Here is an 8,165-nt window from a genome sequence, read left to right on the forward strand (position 1 = left end):
GGGACGGGGCGGAGAGGAGCGGGTGGAGGGTGCCTCAGCAGAGGGTGCCTCGGAGGAAGAGGCGGAACAGAGGTGCAGCCTCGAGGGAAGAGGCGGAGTAGGGGCAGGGCCTCGGGGGAAGGAGGTTGAGTGGGGGCAGGGCCACAATCCAGGCACCGGTGGGCCCCCCACACTTCTAGGGAGCTTCCAGCACTTCTGCCCAGCCTCCCCAAATGCAACAGTCACATGCCACCTATGACTCAGGTGCTGAGCACCTACTTTTTTTTTTTTTTCTGGATGGGTGCTGAAGCCCCGAAGCACCCATGGAGTCGGTGCCTATGGACCAAGAGAGCAGTGCTTGAGTCAGGTTCATCGGATAAGATGCAGCTTTATGCCACATATAGCTTCAACTTGTGGACTCATTTGGTTCTGTCCTTTAGTGAGCCCTGTCCCAATAGCATCAGCACCAATGGACCATGCCTGTAGGTTTCAGGACACAGCAGTACTTATTGTACAGCTTGAAATTGTTTCATCACTTCACTTTCACAACGCTCACACAGCAACTCTCTGATCTAATCACAGTTCTGGTACTAAACTCGGTGCAATTGACAGCACGTGTTCTTCAGCGCCAGTGAACATAAGAATGGTCATACTGGGTCAGACCAATGATCCATTTAGCCCAGTATCCTGTCTTCCGACAGTGTTATAGTATTGGCCTTCACAACATCCCTTGGAAATTACTTCCACAGGTGGACTGTGCATTGTGTGAAGAAGTATTTCCTTTTATTTGTTTTAAACCTCCCGCCTATTAATTTTATCGGGTGACCCCTGGTTCTTTTGTTATGTGAAGTAGTAAATAATACTTCCTTATTCACTTTCTCCACTCTATTCATGATTTTATAGCCCTCTATCATGTTGCCCCTGAGTTTCTTTTCCAAGCTGAAAAGTCTGAATATTTTTACTCTCTCCTCGTACAGATACTGTTCCATACCCTTAATCATTTTCTGTTGCTCTTCTCTGTACCTTTTCCAATTCTAAAATACCCTTTTTGAGATGGGACAACCAGAATTGCATGCAATATTCAAGGGTGGGCATACCATGGATTTATATAGTGGCATTATGATATTTTCTGTCTTATTATCTATCCCTTTCCTAATGGTTCTTAACATTCTGTTGGCTTTTTTCACTGATGCTGTTCATTGAGCGGATGTTTTCAGAGAACTATACACAATGACTCCAAGATCTCTTTCCTAAGTGATAACAGCTAATTTAGATCCCATCATTTTGTATATATAGTTGGGATTATGTTTTCCAATGTGCATTACTTTGCATTTATCAACACTGAATTTCATCTGCCATTTTGTTGCCCAGTAACCCAGTTTTGTGAGATCCCTTTGTAACTCTTCACAGTCTACTTTGGACTTAACTATCTTGAGTAATTTTGTATCATGTGCAATTTTTGCCACCCTCTTTCCAGATCTTTTATGAATATGTTGACCAGCACTGGTCACAGTACAGCTCTCTGGGGATACCACTATTTACCTCTCTCCATTCTGAAAACTGACCATTTATTCTTCCCTTTGTTTCCTATGTTTAACTAGTTTACTGATGCATGTGATGGCCTTCCCTCTTATCCCACACCTGCTTTCTTTGCTTAAGAGCCTTTGGTGAGGGACCTTGTCAAAGGCTTTCTCAACATCTGTGTCTGTACATCCAGTCTTGATGTACTCATTAATGTTTCAAGGCACTCTAAGACAAGTGGATTGGATGTCTACTCTGGCACAGCTAGTATGTCTACCCTTTGTGTCAAATTATTGCTCTGATCCAGACTTATGGGGGTGGTGAAGGCTTCTATATGGATACAAGAAAGACAAGCTGGTGTACTTTTTCAATGTTCAGTGCCTCAGTGGGAAATGAAGGAGAAGCCCTGTGATTCTGCCCACTCCCCAGTTTACAGTTTTGATACCAACCTTCTTCCTGTCTATTAACAATAGTTTAGGCTGTCTTGTTTAATACAGAGACCACTAAGACAGAGATAATGGAGTCTCTTTTGCTGTCCCCTCCAATGCACAGGGTGGTATTGCCTATCCACCTTATCGTGGGCTGGTTGGTGACAGGTGTGAAGGAAACCCCATACCAGCCTGAATTATCCAAAGTCATGAAACACAAAAGAATCAGGCAATCAAGGCAGAAATGACAGTAAGGAAAACTAGCCACTTTAATGGAATGGTGACTTCAGAATTGTGACCCAAGGTACCAAGATGCTCTTTAACTTTGGTTTGTTTATAGCTCTGCTATCAGTCAATTGATTAATAGACTGGTTACATAGTCTCATAAAGGAGAACAGGGTCACACATTACATTCCAATTTCACAAGCATATCTGCAATTTACAAATATAAAATTCAGAAAACTTAACAAACTAGCCCGGTGTTGATTCCCCATGGGAACTTAATACTAGTGTGGTCATTAGCAACTTCAAATGACTGATTTCTCAGCCATGGGCATTTAAATATAATACCAGTTTAACAGTCCCTAGTTTCCCTTAGTTTTCAGAAAATGAAAATGCCCCAACAATATTTTGAACAATTTTTCCCAAGAAATAATTGATAAACTCTACTAGTACCAATGCATATTTCATCTTCTTCCCACAGGAAATGAGAAGCCTATCAGGTTACATCTGAAAATGAAGAAGTGGAGCGAGGAACTCAAGAAATCACATTCCAGAGTATGCTGTGTCTGCCTGATATTTTAAAATGTTTCAGCCAACCCTTCTTAGTAAGCACTTCCTTCAATATTGAGGTACTGTAAGTAGCTTAATTTCTTGTACATAACACACATACTACTGTATGTGAGGAATTGAATACCTAAGGTTATTTTGCCTTCAAAAATCACTTTGCAAATAGATCAGGGACTAACCAGTGGATTGTGATACTTAAGAGTTCTAAAATAGCTTTTTCTACTGTTTATATATGAAAAGAATATTAATGTAGGAAGGAGTAACTAGATATTCATCTATAGAATGATGAGGTAAAATTAGATGAATATCATAATGACTGCCATCATAACCTGAAGAAGAGCTCTGTGTAGCTTGAAAGATTGTCTCTTTCACCAACAAAAATTGGGCGAGTAAAAGATATTATCTTGTCTCTCTCATATCCTGGGACCAACGCCGCTTCAATAATACTGTATATCATAAGTCAAGATTACACAAACAAACTTAGCTTTGGAATTTTTTGACATTTGAGTACACGAGGTCGGGAATTTTTCATCAAAATGATTTTTCAACTGAAAATGCAGTTTTCCACAGGAAAATTTCAATTTTTCTGAATTTTTTTGATTTTTCTATCAGGAAAACCTAAACAAAACATTTTGTTTCAGGTTGGTTCCACGCAAATTGGAATATTTTGTTTTTTTTGAACTGACCTGAGTGAACTGAACTTAATTCTGAGTCATTTCAATATTACATTACATTTTCTTATCGTGTCACATTGCCTTATGGAAGCTGTAATTCAGGCTCCCCTTTTTCTCCTATTGGCTGAGCTCCCTGGAGGACATCATCTCCCTTCTGACCAAGCTGTGTGGTGCATCCTAGGAGCCACATAACTGCAGGTGCATTGTAGGAAATGTTACTGGGTCTGGGAGCCTAGTCCATAGGGGGAAATGGGGGCATTAAAATCCTGAACTACAACTTTTACGAATCAGCATGACACCATGAGGAAATTAAGTTTTAATGTTGAACTAATTCTAAATGATTGGGGGTGTCTCTGGTTAGAAGCTCAGCTATCACAGTGATGATAATGGTATATAAATCTAGACGGATGGCTGTGTATGTACTACATGCACTCCAATCCATGTATGCTTGTGTATATGTTGGTGTTTTTCAGAGAACCTGAAATTGTCTGCATGGCTGATAGTGCACCTGAAAGAGCTGTGACAGAAGTTGAAAATCTCCAGGTTGTGAAGTCCCTGGTCATCACTTCTCACATTCAACTATTTGGCTTTGTTTTGAGTGTTTTAGGCTGGATTCTGTGTGTTATTTCAATAGGATTTATACAATGGAGAGTGTGGCATGTGGACAACACCACCATCATCTCCTCTGGCATCATCTGGATCGGAATCTGGGAGGTCTGCTTTACTCTTAACCCTGAACTTGCCAATGGCTCTTCCTTAATGCTCTGTCAAAGATTCACTCCTCAGAACACCTTCATCCCCTCAGAAATTTTTGTTGCCCAAGACCTTCTGATGTTAGCGATTATCATGGAAGCAGTAGCTATAGGTTCCACCCTCTTTACTTTGTGGAATGTTTATAAGAAAGAGCTTAAGAAACAATATATCTTTGTTCTAACTGCGGGGCTCTTGAACATCATGTCAAGTGTTTTTATCTTAATTCCAGTAAGCTGGAATTTACATTCCATAATGAAAAATCATAGTATTGCCTTCCCTCCTTCTTACCACTTGCCTTCCACTCCAAAGTCTCAGAAAGCTGGAGCTGCTATTCCTGTGGGGCTTATATCTGTCCTCCTGCTGCTGTTGAGTGGGTTCTTACTGCTCTGTGACAGGTCTCTTAAACTAATCTGTAAGGTGCATCCTAAAAAGAAAAAAACAGATCAGGTAGCACAAAGCCAGAGGCAAACATGCCAGTCCAGACATCCTTCTGCCAGATCAAACCAAACTTATCCACACTGTGGATCTTCCTTGGAAATTGACCTGTGGGGCCCACAGAGACCTTTTGGCATGGACAGCTGTTCAGGGGCCCGTTCACATAGAGGCCCCACACTAATGAAGAATCAGGTACTTGGAGAAGAACTGACAACCTCCTTTCAGATCCCTGTTGGACCTTTTCCACACCGACCATCCAAATGTGTAACGCCTGACTCTAGTATTTTAATAATTAGTGACGAGCTGCCTTCTTTTTAGTTTGATTAGCTTCCTCCAATTTCAATTCTTACAGAGGCAAGGAAAGGTTGAGTATCAGAAAAACAGGTATCAGACGTGAGGGGCCCCACCCACTTGACAGGGACTTGGTTGGGGACCCATAAGTTACATCATACAAAAACCTAGGTCCAAACCTGTTCAAGCCTCCCCCCAAAAGCTCTCATTGATGTCTGTTGGGGCCCCATATGGTGAATAACTCCCAAGAGAGATCTGCACTGCAGATAAGTGCAAATCTGACAGCAGGATTTTATCCTTTGGGGTGGGCCAAGTTCTGTTTCCACTTACACAGGTAAAGCTCCTGTGTAACTGGGAGCAGAATTTAGCCTTTTGTGCCCTTGGTGAGCTCTTGGATCCTATTGCCACTTACAATTATATTAACCATGTACTAACTTGAACTCGTTGAATACTAATAAAACACATAAAGGGGTGTAGTCCTCTGAGGTGCTGTATGCCCTCAGCTCCCTTGAAATTAATGGAGGTGTCTCAGGAGGAGTTTAGCATTTCATAATATTGTGTCTTTGAATATAAAATGATTATTCCTATTAATTGGCAAACATTTGGAAAGGTTTATCACTGAGGCAAATAGTTGTTTCACTCTATAACTGCTGATTACTATCATCTGTTACCTTTTGTATCAACTGTATTCTTTTATTAAAATTTTAAAAATGAAAAATAGGCGTGTATCTTTCTTTAATAAGGATCAGTTCCTGTGACTTTCCTCTTGTAATTAACCTGGCATTGTCTCACAACCTGTGAGGCCAAAGCTTCTAAGAGGGCTAAGTCCTTACATGTTTATTTCCATCTGCCAAGATGTGTGTGTCCTAGAAGAGACTTTTATCATCTTTCCTTTTGGCAGCAGATCCATGCTTAAACTCTGTCTGCGCTTATATGTCATTCAAACTGTATAAGACTCACTGTGTGACACAGTGGGCTAGGTTGTGATGGCCCTGCATGGATGTGAAAAGAGACTAGGTAAGAGAGTGCAAGGAACCTTACAAAATAATGAGAGGAACTTATTGTAGATACCTAGATACATACCCTTACTTACTTTCTTTGCACTCAAGCTCAGGGTTCAGCCACAACCCCAAACTCTGCCCCCCTTGAGCACAAGGACCTGCAGTCCAGCTCTGTAGCAGGAAAGCTGAGAAAGATACCAATATCAGTCATTGAACTGACATCAGGATGCAGTGCATGCTTCCTTTAGAAGAGGGAAATTCTCCTACTCCAGCATGCGCTTCCTCAGAGCCACTGGAAGGATTCTGTGTTGTACCAATAAAATAAAAACCAGCAGGATCTTATTAAAGGGAAAAAGGCAAAATACCACATTTATTGTGAATACAGAAAGAATCATAGTAAGCAGTTAGTTATAGTTATAACATTCCATTCAATCTCATATTTATTCACACATTCATTCATACAAACACACACACACAGAGGTTCTGCAAGGTTGTTATCATAGTTACCAGCCTTAGAGTTGCTCATGCCAAGCCACTGGCCAGGTGGCCTGGACATGAGGAGGAAGCAGGGCCTTGTCAGATACTCATCTGATGCTCCTGGAAGTTGGTTTGCAGAATCAGACCCCCAAAGTTCTCACTTTCTAGAGTCCATTTTTATAGGAATTTCTTCCTATGCCAGTCTATGGGAATTGCTTCATCATGCTGTTGCTGAATCAATCAGCAGATGGCACATTCCTGACGGCTCCGTGCTGCCAGATGTTATCTTGTTCTTTGGTTCTCCCATTCTTGAGGCTGTTGGGTGGATTCCAGTCTGCCCTCCGGGGGTCCTCTGGTTATTTCCACTTGACGCCTTCTTCAGCCGATGGACACTGGATTCTTAGGCTGGCACCTCCCTGATCATTCAGTTATTATCCACACCAAGCATCCATCCACATACATCCCCTATCTCTATTTTAATCACAATTGTTAACAAAGCGAGATGAATACAACAAAAGGGCGGGGAGTCTCTGGGTGCTGTTTCTGTTGTTACAGAGTATTGCTTTGAGTCTCTCTGTGTGAGTAGTTGTTGTTACAAAGAATTGCTTTGCGAACAGACTCTGTCTTAGAATGTACTAACACAATTAGCAGCTTGCAAGTTTCACATAGAGAGGGAGAGAAACAGTACCAAAAACCAAGAGACCTCTTAATTAGTAATACCCTGGAATTTAAACTATGGGGAATCAAACTCATTTGTGATTTTAATACAGAACTTCTTTAATATGATCCAACATCTGGTGGGTCATCGTAATCCCTTCAGAAATGCTGCTGCTGTGGAGCTCCTGGCCCTATTCCTCATCCTCACTGCGATCTTGGGTTAAAACCCCACCATATAGTTCTTTATGCAGGGAATAAGTGGCTTTTTTTCATGTGTTTGTGTGTGAAATTCACAAAACTGAGACTGAACATCAAAGTTTTCAGAACAATTACAGCAGGGTACTGGAGAGACCACAAATGAATGGTAAAACTGACTAGTGTCTAGAGATGGAATACTGTACACAAACAAATATATATTACATTTCCTAACAGAATAGCTAGAGTCTGCTAGGAGAGAGAAAGCAAAGAAAGAGCATCCATTGTTGTATGCAGTGTTGCTGTAGCTATATTGGTCCTAGGATATTAGAGACACAAGCTGGGGGAGGTAACATCTTTGAGAGAGACAAGCTTTCGACCTTACACAGAACTGAAGAAGAGCTCTGTGTAAGCTCAGAAATTTCTCTCTCTCACCAATAGAAGTTGGTCTACTACAAGATATTACCCTATCCACCTTGTCTCACTAAGAAAGATCATTTCAGTTCAGGACTGGCAGAATCTGAAATAAAGGAGGTCATCCATAAGGTGAGTCAGGGAGACTTCTGGGGTTGTGAAGCTAGGCAAAATAAGAGAGGTCATACTTAAAATCTAAGTTTTTACAAATATCCACTGACACCAAGAAATTAAGAATGAACACACAAAATGCACTGCTGATGTAGGATCTACCAGTTTTGTGTTATGCTACTGAAGAGCCAGAAGAGGGAGTCAACGGTAAACAACAAACTACTGATAGATGTAAATGTTAGAGAAAGGAAGAGCTAAACATTATTACATTTGCTGAATAATAGGAATATTAATGCCACACAGTAATATGTGGCTGAATAATATTTGATATGTCTACCCACGCCAACTCCATCACCAGATGGCAATCCTCTGCCAAATCCCATTCAAAGTATGGCCAAGATGACCCCATCCATACCTTCCACACATACTATAAAGACGGG

General features: G+C 41.2%; 1 pseudogene; it reads left to right on the forward strand.

Annotated features, from left to right (window-relative positions):
• Positions 1-3,817: 3,817 nt before the first annotated feature.
• LOC141981478 (claudin-34-like) lies at positions 3,818-7,848 on the forward strand (annotated as a pseudogene).
• The last annotated feature ends 317 nt before the right edge of the window (positions 7,849-8,165 follow it).

Source organism: Natator depressus, chromosome 1 (genome assembly GCF_965152275.1).
Source record: "Natator depressus isolate rNatDep1 chromosome 1, rNatDep2.hap1, whole genome shotgun sequence".
In the NCBI taxonomy this organism is placed as follows: domain Eukaryota; kingdom Metazoa; phylum Chordata; order Testudines; family Cheloniidae; genus Natator; species Natator depressus.